General features: G+C 36.9%; 1 protein-coding gene across 1 annotated transcript in view; it reads left to right on the forward strand.

The window, feature by feature from the left end:
* The window catches only part of LOC145779530 (uncharacterized), a 59,774-nt gene that overhangs the window by 14,061 nt on the left and 31,323 nt on the right, over positions 1 to 14,390 (forward strand). The gene's annotated exons all lie outside the window — the stretch shown is intronic.

The raw sequence follows: 14,390 nt of genomic DNA on the forward strand, positions 1-14,390 counted from the left end.
TATTGCTGCTTTATCTTCGACCTTTCGAAAGTTATTAGAGACACTTCAACTAAAAAGTTGTAAACAGAACATAACTGTTTTGAACTGCGATGACTCTATATGTTGTGGAAATATGATATGATATCAAAAATGCCACTCTTATGAATTCTTTTTAGTTGTTGTCATTTTTGTTTCTCCGCTTGACTTGCAATGGGTACAATCATTGCTTTATTTGCCTTCAGACGTCATTGGGACAAAGAAAAAAGTTGTAAAATACATAACTCTCCTAATTTTGCTGTTTTCAGAGGGACTTTGTTTAAAAATCGACAGAAAAAAACTCTTGCGCTACCACGCAAGTTATATGAGCAATGAGCACAGTCAGCATTTTGGGTATGAATCACACAAGACCATCTCGAGACTGAATGTCTAGATATGACGCTTCTTGAGGGATTTTTTCGACTCTAATAATGTTATGATATTGTTCTTATTTATTAGACATCCTTGTTTTGATGTTGTTTGCCAGTGATACAACTGATAAGACAGAAGCTTGTTCGAACTTCGGTTGTAATGTAATCGTTCTTATATAAATTTAACGTAAGTGTAGAACACGAGTTTGTTGTCCAAAAACAGTTAAATTACTTTTGAGTGTTTTTAGTTATCGGGTAACAAAAAATAACAGTTTTCAGCGATTTTTCATTTTTGGGGAAAACTGTCATACTCTCGTTTCGAGATTTCAATTCAAAGTGAAAAGGAATTGATTTGTTGACCGGAGTAGTTTCGCTTGCGAAACATCGTTTGCCCCTTTTTGCGCTGTTTGCCCTCTTTAATTAGACTGGTTTCGGCCGAAATGAAGGTTTGAATCCCCATGATTGCTTAAATCTTTATGCCAAAGACTGCGGAGTGGAAGGTTTTGATAAAGCATGCAACCAACATCTAAAAGTGAAATAATCGCTCCAAAATGTTTCGTTCAGCCGTCGTCTTTCTGGTTAGGCTACCTATGATGTTGATCCTACCCATTTCACCTTGAGAGTGTGCTCAGCTGCATGTTTTCATCTCCTTTGTAGAATAAACTAAAACTTTTCCTACAAACAAACCTGTAGCCAGGTGATGTATTTTTCGTATGTTAGCATTTTTTAACGTTGAATCAAAGTAAATATGATCAGGTTTTGGTACCTGGTGACTTTTCTTGTGTCAACCAACTTGTTAAATAAAGTCACTTTCTTACATCACTGCATTCTTTGAAAAACGATTTTGATCTTTAGCTATACATCTCTTTGTGTTGATTAACCCAGTCAGCAAATCAGTCCTTTTTTACATTGATACAGCGTCTGCATACGCTGTGTCAATGTAAAAAAGGACTGATTTGCTGGCTGGGAAATAAGTAAATAACATTCATCTTACTTTTCCACAGTTAACACTTGCTCAATTGCCAACTTCATTGACAACAAACGTTAAAATGATGCAAAGCTTACACCTGTTGCTATCTGAGAAGACAAGGTGGGCTGCCTGCTCACAAATCCAACAGCTGTTCAAACGAGAACATGAACTGGAACTGTAGCCATCAATCACCCAGGGAGCAAATCAGCCTTTTTTTTGCATTAATTTAACGTCTGCAGACGTTGAATCAATGTAAAAACGACTGATTTGCGGTCTGGAATGATATGGATTTGTACGAATGCAGGTGGTTAAGATGTAAACACACCGGTATAGAGTTGAACTTCAAAATGATTTTCAATCGCTGGAATCTTGGTGGACAAAACGTCTGACCTCTATTACACTCTCATACATCAGCAACAGTGGTTTAAAGAATTAGCAACGTTTGTTTGAAGTCCTTAATGTGACCCGACCTGGAATCGAACCCGTGCTTTCCAGAAACAGAAGCAAAAAACTAATTAATTAGCCACAAGGTCGATAACCTGACATCGTTTTCTTTCAGAGTTGCCAGCTCACAAGACATCCACGATACAAGCCAGCACTTTTGTTTGTCAAATTACAAAATATGTGACGAGCATGTACGATGCAGTGTTTACCGTTGGTAATTTTGTAATTCCGTGTGCGAAGTAGTCAGTGATGCATAAAAGTGCACTAACGAATTTTTTTAAAAGGATACCAGAATACGGGTTTGATTGATTGCTGAAATATTTATTTTCAGACAAAGAGAGTTTCTTTTGGCATTTTTGCCTTTCACCCACATGTTGAAGCTTTCAATCACTGAAACGGGGTGAGTTCACCGCCCAACAAGAAAAAAATTACCGAGTTGTTTTTGAGTCGATTTTTCGTATAAAGCGACATCTGTCTTTAATTTACCTTTTGTTTTGTCTTCAAATTCGCTGTTTTTACGTCGTTTTGCCTTATGAAGCGGCATTTGGTTTCAGTCGGATGGTTTTATTTTGTGAAGTCTTGGAGTATAGATGAGCGTTGCTGCAAGAAATTGGAAGTGCGTCATTTCCATCAAGCAAAATTTATCCTGTTTACAGTGAGTCAACGTTTGCAGACATTAAATCAATGTGAAATGGACAGATTTTGGTCACTTGCCTTCAAATTTTTGCTGATTGAAGAATTGTCACAAAAAAGGCTCATTTTCTACTTTCACCAAGACTCGAGCCGTGGTCGAGAAATTCTGGTTTTCTGTTGTTTGTTGACTTGGGCCCAGCAGCCAGATGACGTAAGCAGCATTATGAGTAAGCTTACGTCATAATGGTGTGTATGTGATGTCTTTTTCGCATTGATTTAACGTCTTGCGAGACACCAAATTAATCTAAGCTTAGTCAAATTCATCAGCTGGGAGTATAGACTTTGTACTACTGCCTTGAGTTAAACTGCGTTTTAATAACACGATACAATTTAAATTCTATAGTAAATGAGTTTATCATTCTCCTTACAACAAATTGAAAATCGGGACGCATTCTGCTTTTTCATTTATTGGCCGGTTCGAGGAGTGGCTTTTCTTCGCCAAAAACGCAGCAAAGAATCCCTTTACTTAAAAAAGTATTTTTTTAAAAGCACTGGCAAGCTTAGTTTTTCATCATTTCTAGTTTATTTTCTTATTATGCTTTCCTTCTGGTGTAACTGTTTCGTATGACACTAAACACAAAATTGATTTACTTCAAAAGAAGTTACGTAAACCAACTTTTGCAGTTATTGTGGCAATGATGGGTGGTGTATGATGTCCTTTTGAATGTGGGTTGCTGAAAGTTCGATAAGATGATATGTGGTTTGGGGTATTTTGTTTTGGACAGTTTGTCGGTTTACCGCTCCCCATTGCCATTCTCGTCAGGACATGTTGGCTTTTGCTTTAGTCTGTTTTGCTCTTATGCGGTTTGCAATGTACCTCAGATTTATCGGGGCTGTGTCGAAATCTGGGAGGTCTTGTTGGGTTTTTGTTTGAATCTCCAACAGGGGAATCTTGTAGGAACGTCGTGACTTTCTTGTAATATTAAATAAAAAATAATTTAAATAAATTACTGTTTTTGATTTTATTTATAATTTTTTTTTGGTTGATTTATTTGTTGTACCACTGGGTAATTTTTAACCAAGTTTTGAACTTTCTGCTGCAAGTATGTCGTTGCTGTCTTTCTGCAAATATGCATTGGAGGAATATTCCCAGACAGCAAATCAGTCATCTTTTACATTGATTCAACGTCTGCAGACGTTGAATCAATGTAAAAGATGACTGATTTGTTGTCTGGGTTGAACATTATTGAAAATCATTCTTTGGATTAGATTTCCGTGTACCAGCAATCAAACGTACTGTGGTTCGAAATTGTGCATCAACTATGCCTGAGGATTAGGGTGGCTCGTTTTTGAACTTTTTTTTTAAATTCTCTCGGGGTAGTAGGGAAATGGTGCCAATGAGTGAGAAAACAATCATGACAAAATTTGAGATTTGTAAAAAATTGTCTTCAGCCTCCTCATGGGGCCCAAAAATCGAAAAATGGGGTCAAAAACGCAATTTTTTTAAAAAATATTTTTAGTTTGGGTAGATACAATATTGTTTAGATATATCTAAATAACCTATAAAAAAAAATTGAAGTCATTTGAATGATTCCTTCAGCTTCCTCACAGCTTCTAAAAATTTTCATTTTGCTGAAAATTTTGCATTTCTGTTTGTGGTTACATAACTACAAACTTCGTCAGTGACGTAAATTCAAATAAAAGACGTCACTTTTTCCTACCAAATTAACCCAATTTCATTAAAAAATGACGCAACAGCTCAGGGCAGGCCTATAAAGAGAAATACAATGACGTTTTATAGCTGGCAAAATGTCTAACGCAATTATGTATTATGTACCCACCCACAAAAATGCGAAATTTTCATCAAAAAGGAAATTTTCAGAAGCTGTGAGGAAGCTGAAGGAATAGTTCAAATGACTCCAATTTTTTTTCTTAGGTTAATTAGATATATCTAAACAATATTGTATCTACCCAAACTAAAAATATTTAAAAAAAAAATTGCGTTTTTGACCCCATTTTTCGATTTTTGGGCCCCATGAGGAGGCTGAAGACAATTTTTTACAAATCTCAAATTTTGTCATGATTGTTTTCTCACTCATTGGCACCCTTTCCCCACTACCCCGAGAGAATTTAAAAAAAAAGTTCAAAAACGAGCCACCCTACTGAGGATACACCAACTCACGTGATGACGAGCCGTTTACGTTTCGCGCAACCCCCCAATATACTTCTTCAGAGTTGTTGATGATGTAAAATATTTTACGAGTCAAGTCAAAAAAATATTGAATATAAAAACTATAAATTTTTTACATGTACTACAAAACTGCTGTTCCTTCTTTTGTAGATGTTTCATTATCTTATCGCTGTTTGACGTCATGATATGCAAATATTGTTTAAATAGCTGCAATGCCCCCAAAGCTAACATTTGGCGATAGCAGAAGTAAATAATCTGTAATTAAAATTTGTCTCATTTTTCTTTTATTAAAATAAACCCGCCCACCATGCAACCACATATTTCGTCTTTTCTTATCAGAGCGTTATGTGTGTTTTTTGTCATTAGGTTGAGGTTGAGTGCCAGTTTATTTCAATTCTTGATACTTTTAGGTCAAATATTTGTAGTGATGCCATTTTAAGTGTGTCAACAATGTATCTCTTCTATCTATAGTCTACGTGCTTAAGTAGTCAAATTTTTGTCTAGAACTGTTGCAATATTGTGTAAAATGTTTTTGAGTATCAAAGGTTGGGTTAGCACAAAGAGAAGGCTACTTACCACCAACAAACAAGGTTTTTCATCACAACTAATAAGGACAATATTGTGCTTTTTCGCCGGCTTAGGCGTTTGTTACCAGGAAAGTGAATTTTTTGACGGCTAATGATACGACATAGTGTTAATTGCAGATCTAAGGAAAAACTTGCTCACGTAACCCAACCTAAAATTGTACAAACATTTTTGCGACTTAACATGACAAAATTATTAAAAGTTTTGAGGCTATCTCCGCCCATCCCAAAAGCTAATTAGTTCTTTTGTTCTTTTAAGTTTTTTTTCTTCTATCTCTCTTACAAACTACGATGCTTATATTTTTTGGGAACAGGGCGTGTCGCTGCACAGTGCTCTATTTTAATCCACCTCTGCAAGTTGCATTGGCAGGGAGGCCCTGAAGGTCCTTTTGGACCCGGGTCCTGAATTTTTCCAATTTATTTGTTTTAGATTAAAGACATTTACCTTTTTTTGTAATGCAATTTTATATGATAATTGATAATTATTCAAAGGAATGCCACGTCTTTTACGTGGCAGTGACACAACGTTTACATTGATGACGTCATCACGTGCGTCATTCTGTTCAGACCGCGAAGAGGTGCTGCCTAAACATTTGTCTAAATTTAGATTTGCGCTTGTTGAAACTTTAGAGATTTTTTTCGAAGTGCTGAAACTAGCAAAGCTTGTTTGTTTGTTTTGTTTGTTTTTGTTGTGACGTCACAAAGCTGTCAATGGCGCTCTGCTGGTTGTCAGCAGTCCCGTTTTAGAACAAGTGGCTGCTGTGGCAATATTTGACAAAACTGCTCTTAAAAAGTGAATTCTGTGATTCAACTTCACTTGATGTCTATTCAACGTCAAAAATTGCAGCTTGCAAGGCTGTGTTGTGGATAACGGAATAGGTCGAACTCAGTTTTAATGGCGCGGCCTTAAGTGACGGTAAAATGGACGTTAAATCGCGCTTTTTGTTTGCAATGGTTTACAGTTTTCAACATTGAATACGTGCTTAGAAAAGCTTTTTATTTCTTGTGAACACAAGAATCAAGACGAACCTGCAATGTGAAGGAATTAAAACGGTGTATTCTGACGTTTATTCAACGTTTTCTGAAGTTTTGCCAATGGTATGATACCAATTTCTCCCAGATTATGGTTGGGTATATGATGAATTGCGTTGAGCATAATATGGCTTATGCAATCTGCATGATGGATGAGCTTTGGTTTTTTCACGATAATAATCGCTTTAACCCATATCCTCCTGAATCAAAATTTTTTTGCAATTTTTTGTATGTATATTATTTTTAAGGTATCTTAACCAAATTGAACAATATTTTTGAAAAAAAAATTTGGTGGGGACAATTATCAACAATTTTTGGCCTGTCAGTTTAAACTGACGTTAGGAGCAGGAGGGGGCATATAAAATAAATACGAAAAAGTCTTCTCGGTCAGTGTATAGTCTAATACGTATTCAACCAAAGCAATAATGGAAAAGGACAAAAAAGTCAAGAAATCACTACATGTTAACGAATCAAATAAATGTCACAGTATCAATAGATAGGAATGTTCTTGGTTGATTCAACGTCTGGCGATATTAATTTATCGTAAAAGTGTACTTTATATTGGCTTGAAACCATTTCGTCTCACATGTTCAATGTTCACCCGGCTTGAGTTCAGCTGAAAGAGCCCAATTCTGACATCATCTATTTCATGTGGTTGTTCCAGACAATTGTTTACCAAATCAAACGTCATATAAAAACCGTTCAGGTCTACTGAATCTTACGTCATGGAATTTTTCCTAAAAATGAGCCAAGATTGCACCATCGTTCGTAAGACTTGTATCACACCTGTTGAGAATTACTTCACAATGTTTCACTATGATGTCACAGTAACTGCGTACGTGAGTTTGAGATATTGCAATGTATTCTGGTCATTCGTAAAATGATTGCTTGAAAGTTGGTAGCATATTTAACTGTTTGCTTAGTGCTTGCCAGCTGGACGAAAATTCCGTCTTTATCTAAGTAGTTTGTATTGTAGTGACAGGTTTTAGAGGCGTACGGTGTTGCGTCCCATTTTCGATAGCCGAGGGCTATTTTTACAGAAATACACTTTTTGAATAGACGTTTCAGAAGAGTGTTTCTCTTTCGGTCATTACATACAGACGAACGGTTCCGGGAATTTTATGTTACAATTTTCCCACGAAGAGATTATGGTTTACCGCTGTGACCAGTGGTACTCCTTAAAACACTGAGGATGTAGGCCAACATTGCAGGTTTCACAAAAATAAAGGGATGTTCCAGAACATCCTGGTTTGGCGCAGCGGCGTTGCTTCCCTTTTATGATCCAGTGTTGGGCAGTGCTGTATTTTATATGGGGTTGCGGAGATACCCTGGGTCCCGGATACAGTATATCTGGAACATCTTTTCGATAAAGCTGGTGGTAACTTTCAACAACTGCTCTTCTGAAGCCCAGATCATCTAAACGAATTTCACCAGCATCGGTCTTGCGATGGTGATATATTTGAAAAGCATTGTTGACTGCCATATCAATACAAAAACGAAATAATGGCCACCACCATTTTTTGCTTCTCAAGTTGATCATATACTTTGAAACATTTTCATCCAAACGGTCAACACCACCCATGTGTTGGTTGTAAACGTGTATTACATTTGGCTGCTGAATATCAATCTTTTTTCTCTCTTGGTTACTATATCGCTTCGCTTTTTGCAGTGGGTCTTTTCCTGCAAGGTTGACAGAACATTTACTACTTTTCTGTCTTTCCATCGGATAGCAGCAATGTTATGTGATGTCTCCACAGCAACATCCGAGGCAACTCTGTGTAACTTGTCAACTTCATTAAATCGCTTGAGGAGAAGATTTTCCATGCGGTTCTCTGGTTGTTCCTGTAGCTGCAATAGACTTTTCACGAAAGTATCGCAGAAGTCCCGGACTTGTGAAAAAGTTATCCATAACCACATGATAGTTGGAACTGGACTCGCTTTGTGGAGGTAGATGTTGCATCAAATGAGCTACTTCTGCAGCACCCATCCCAAGCCCAATATCCTTGTACTCTTCCAGCTGGGAGTCTTTTCCTGCATAAGGGCGGAATTGTACGCAGTAGCTTGACGGCTTCGCTAGCAGTAGCACCCACAGTTTATAGCCAAACTTTATAGGCTTCCCATGAATGTATTGTTTTGCGCCATGTTTCCCAAAGCATGGTACCATGCTTTCATCCACACTCACATGTTGTTCAGGTTTGTAGTTTGCAAGGCATTGTTTGTACACTGCAGCAAAGAATGGCCGGAGTTTGGAAAATTTGTCACTTTTGTCTAATTGCTGGTTGTCAGAGAGATTGTTGGGAATGCCCCCATTCCCAACGATATCCAATTCAGCATTAGCCAACAACTGTCTACCACATAGATTGTCTGGAATACAATCCATTTCACCACCATCATCTTCATCTGTATCCATGCCATCATCTTCAGGAGGAAATATAACTAAATTTGCTTTAGAAACGACTTCTGATATTGATTCTTCATCAGTTTTTAAACTTTCAAGAGCTTCCAATGCTTCAAAAACTGTCAATGTGTTGCTATCATGCAAATGTTTTGCCATTGCTATGCTGTATGAAATCAAAAGATGTATGATATATCACTACTTTTAACTTCAAAATGAAGCAGTTATACCATATTATGTTCACCAATTGACCTAGATTAAGTTTTCGTTTTCTAATATATCAGCGTTTTGCTTGAGAATCAAGATGTTGTCAAAATAACCCCTAAACTCAACTATTCTGCACATAATTGGTAAAATCATTTACAATTTACATGCTCCCTTCTGCTCCTAGCGTCAGTTTAAACTGACGGAAGCGGAAATGGTACAAAACTTAAACAAACAATTAATTTCTTCTAAGTATGCAAAATATGGATACAGCAATGTTAGTTCTAACTAATTTCGTGGTTTATGTCATTATAACATGATCCAGTAAAAATTGACACCGCTATAATTACGAACAACAAAAAATATCCATTTTGGAAATTTGATCCGTTATATCCAGTCGAAGAATCAACGGAATTTCACTAAATGTACTATAGTGTTAGGTACAGACCTTACGAACCTCATAACATTCTAACTGAGTTTCGACAAAACGGTTTGTAATCTAGAAACCATCTAAATGTGCTGTCAGTTTAAACTGACGGTAGGAGGATATGGGTTAATGAGCGCAAATTTTTTTATTGAAATTGTCATGGTGTTTTTCTAAGTATGAAAACAGACGTAATCATGAAGTCCTCAATTCTCGCTGTTTGCTATCCCATAAACCTGGTTTCCCAGACTGCAAATCCATCATTTTTACATTTATTCAGCGACTGCAGACGCTGAATCCATGTAAAAATGACGGATTTTGCTGTTTGTGATAATATACGTCACCACAGCTCAGTGCAGTCAACCAACCAACTGCAACTTCAAACAATGGAAGGTGTTTATAAATCCATCCAATGTGCTTTATGTACTTAATAGGAACCTGCAATTAAATGAGATAATGGGTTTCTATTATTTTGGGACACCCTGTTTCAAAAATATTCTGATTTTTTTTTATTGAAATAAAAAAATTGTAAAATCTAAATTAGCCTACTTTTTTGACTAATTATGTTTAAAATTAGTTTTTGGGAGTAATCCTACACTGTACAGTATCACTTTTTTTTCTCCAAAAATGTTGCCTTGTATAAGTTATTGTATTAAACTCATGTAAGAATTGAAACTACGCTTCCAAAGTGAGTAAAAGAATGTCTCACTCCAGCAAAATTATTGCTTTCAAAAATGGCAGATTTCTTTCAGTTTTGCAATGCAGCTGTGCTACAGCAAGAATGAAATACCTACTTTCTATATTTATTTTACATACCACCACAAATGCGTATACCTAAACAACTCATTGTGTAATGTATAATCACAGGAGCTGATACTGTAGTGACGTAATACATTGTACAAGCAAATTACTTTTTTTTGCCAAAAGCATGACAAAAAAATATGAAGTGCGAAGAATAATTAAAATTCTTGGTATAAGTGATGTGGCAAGCAACAATTTCCTGGTTTTGACTTCGAGCAAAAACTTTAGAGTTTTATGTCATTTAATCATACGCGCCGACTTCCGGGGGGCGGCGCCCCCCGTAAATTTATGGTTGAGGGGCAACAAAAATGGTTATTATAAGTGGTGTTTCAAAGATAAAATACCCGCAAAACAGCAGCTGATCGGTGATCGCATGGCTTTCTCATATGGTATGGAAATTTCAAAGTAGATGGTAGAGTAACTTACGCTGCTGGAATAGTCACGTAACTATTTGCTGTGAGATCAATTATGATTCAACAGAATGCATTGTTTTGTTCGCAATGTGTGAGAATTAAATCGATGAAAGAAAAGGTGTTTAATGGTCTTGGTCGCAGATATTGCTTGCATTAACGACGTCTCTTACCGCTATTATCACCTAGCCAACCTGACATCATTGTTTTATGCGCCGCTAAGGTTTGACATCGACTTCAACGATCACGGAATGTTACGTAATTAGAACGACTATATCCTACACGCAAAAATAGAAAAGATTGACCTCTTAAAACAGCTCTTTCTGCTGTTTTGTCTCGTGAGCTTTGCATATTGCTCAACAAGTGCATAGTTTAGAATGGACAAGAAGTCATTAAATTTGAAAATTACGTTTGAATCACTGCAAATAACGTATTCAAAACTTTCACTTCGGCCGACGCCATTTCACACTCCGTAATCTACTTCGACAATGATTTGCCGCAGCAAAAAATGTGTTCATTTTGAAAACTGCCGAGCTGGAAACAACAGCTTGTTCTGTAAGTTGAACCTGTTTTTTTGAGTTGAAAATCACTTGCGAACATCTCGACCTATACTCGAGTATATACGGTATTCGATGAAATTTCGATAAAAAACAGAAAAGAAAACATTTCGCCGTTGTTAGCACTTTGAAGGTAAGTAATTAGCAAAACGAGTGAAACGAGGTTAATAAAACTGGTAGCGGGTTTTCACTCTGCTTGAGATCATGATTTTTTTGCGTTTTGTTTCGATAACTTCACTGTCTTGATCGTTGTCATTCACTCGCACAAAAGAAAATGAATCGGCTTGTTTTCCAACTGTTCCAATTATGAGCTAACAATATCAAAATTTTTACGACTAGGCGTAGAGTACTGCATGCGTAAAACTAATCGTTTCAAGCAGCGGTTCTAATAAATTCGGCTTGAGACCTAGGTGTCAATGTAAACAAGACGGTAAGCTTTATCAAAGACTATTTTAATTGAGTAAAATAGCGTTATTGTTATGACGTCATCACTTTTCTCGCCCCCCAAGGTTTTTTGAAAAGTCGGCGCCTATGCATTTAATGATTCGTTGAAGTTTTAGATTTGTGATCGCCCATAGAGGAAGTGCTTTAGTGCCTGATCCTTTCTATGACTTTTGCATCTTTTCAATAATTTCCCGGTTGCATTATCTTACATATCATTCAGTTACACTGCAGCCAGAGTCAAGTCAGTCACAGCAATGCTAAGGCTCAATTTCAATCGCAGCAAGCTAAACCAGAACTAGAAGCATGGTTTAATATGGAACGGTGTCTCGTTTTGGGATAGTTTCCGAGTTTTTTCGCCATCAGCATTTATATATATTGATTTTATTTGAATAAGACCTTCTGATGATCCGTTAGTTGAAACAATTTGTAAAGGCTTCAGATAGTAATAACTATATTTGATTTAATTCGCTCTGCTTTGCCTTTTTGCTTATCATTGAGCACTTTTTGTAGTATTAATAGTTTTCATTGTTTTTATGGTACCCGGTCAATTGGTCGAAAGACAATTGGTCGACAGTCATTTGGTCGACAGACATTTGGTCGACAGGACGTTTGGTCGACAGACATTTGGTCGACAAGACATTTGGTCGACAGGACATTTGGTCGACAGGACGTTTGGTCGACAGACATTTGGTCGACAGACATTTGGTCGACAGGACATTTGGTCGACAGGACGTTTGGTCGACAGACATTTGGTCGACAGACATTTGGTCGACAGGACGTTTGGTCGACAGACAATTGGTCGACAGACATTTGGTCGACAAGATATTTCGTCGACAGGACATTTGGTCGACAGAACGATTCATTTTAGGGTTAGGGTTAACTAACCCTAACCTAACCCTAACCCTAACCCTAACCCTAACCCTAGCCCTAACTCTAACCTAACCCTAACCCTAACCCTACCCTAACCCTAACTGTAACCCAAATGTCCTGTCGACCAAATGTCTTGTCGACCAAATGTCTGTCGACCAAATGTCTGTCGACCAAATGTCTTGTCGACCAAATGTCTTGTCGACCAAATGTCTTGTCGACCAAATGTCCTGTCGACCAAATGTCTGTCGACCAATTGTCTGTCGACCAAACGTCCTGTCGACCAAATGTCTGTCGACCAAATGACTGTCGACCAAATGTCTTTCGACCAATCGACCGGCCACCGTTTTTATATACTGTATATATAAATCTGATAGACCAAACCAAGTTAGGCTAAGCAATTCTATAGTATGTGTTGTTTTTGAAAGCAAAATCCCAAAACTTGGCACCGTTTAATTTTTTTTCTGGTTTGTTTACGTATAAGATTTTTTCAGCACTTTCACAGAATTATTGCGAGCTTTTTAAGCTTCAAGCATCTAAACTATGTTGTGTTTTACATTTTTTAAGAGAAAGTTATTTTCTGCTTCACTGCTTTGCGCAACCCCCCCCCCCCCCCCCAGCCATCTGATCAATCATTTCTTTCAAAGATTCAACGTCTGCAAACGTTGATTCAATGAAACAAAAGGCTAATTGACTGACTGGAGAATAAGTGACAGTATTCGCTCGCATACTGAGGCAGAGGTTGCCGTTCGGGTCGGTTGCGCACCGTTAGGTTATTTTTGTAATTTTCCTTGCATTTTGACTTATCATGTTGCATTGTTGTAACACAGTTTGACAACAGCTTATACGAGTTGTACTTCACTGTGGACCCTTGTTTTTGATTGATAGGCAAAGTGAACTGTTTGTCGACTTCTGTGTTTCAATAGGAGCTGAATTTTCTGACTTCTTATGCTTCAAGAAAAAAATGGCGATTGCAGGCTACCATTAAAATCTTCAAGGATTAAATTACGAAGTGTAAACATGTAAGGGCGTGCCCATTGCTGCGCAGCTGGGTAAAATATTCATTGATTGTTTTTGCGTTTTGGATTGTCGAAAACTTATTTTTTCAAGTTTAATAAATATTGCTTTTCTGCGTACTGCGTATAAAAAAAACTAATACTAATAAGTGGTGGTAATTTGATTAAATTCCTTGTCGTCCCATCCACAGAATCTAAATTTCCACCCTCCGATTATTAGCTTGGTTTGACAAGCATTTTTAGGAACGATCTGCTCTTTTGTCATGATAAAAAGTGTTTTTGACCACTGAAACGCTTGAAATACATGTTCTTCATAAATTTTTGCTGTGCAGTTTAATGTCACTTATTGATCGAATGATACAAAGAGTTGGAGGTCTAGTTGAATTTTTGGAAATTTTTATGTTATCATACGCAGAAGTTTTTGACACATTATTAACAGACGTGCCGTCTATGCAAAATCTGCTAGCTGATGATAAAAACTTAGCATGATAACAGAACTGACTTGCCCTTTTGTATCAAGCTCACCACTTGAAGAGATATGTTTTACGTCGATAGAACGTTGTTTAACGTTCGACTAGGTCTCCAAGTCTTTTATTCATATTTTGTGTCAAAAAACACACCCATTCTTACGTCAAGTCACGCATGACCTGATATGACAAAATTATTCACGGAAGAGCTTGCTGATTCATTGCATTGCAATGCGGAAGGAATGAAGACAATGAAAAACAATGCAATGCCTTGCTATTTGCAAAGTCAATTTTTGTCAAAACAAATTTTTATCAACAATACTAGGTCAGTAGAACATTGAAAATCATAGGATCCGGGTTTGTACTAAAAACTATTTTACAGCTTGATACGATTTTTACTTTTAAAGAATACAAAACGTCATTGGTTGTCGATAAAGTTGTTGTTTGCTGAATATTCTTTATTGTTGTTTTGTTATTGTTTCTTTATTGTTCCCCAATTAAATTGAGTTGGTTTGCATTTGTTTTTAAAATGTTTAGTTTTGAAAACTGACTTTTTAAACACAAA

This window comes from Aplidium turbinatum, chromosome 11, assembly GCF_918807975.1.
Source record: "Aplidium turbinatum chromosome 11, kaAplTurb1.1, whole genome shotgun sequence".
Lineage (NCBI taxonomy): Eukaryota > Metazoa > Chordata > Ascidiacea > Aplousobranchia > Polyclinidae > Aplidium > Aplidium turbinatum.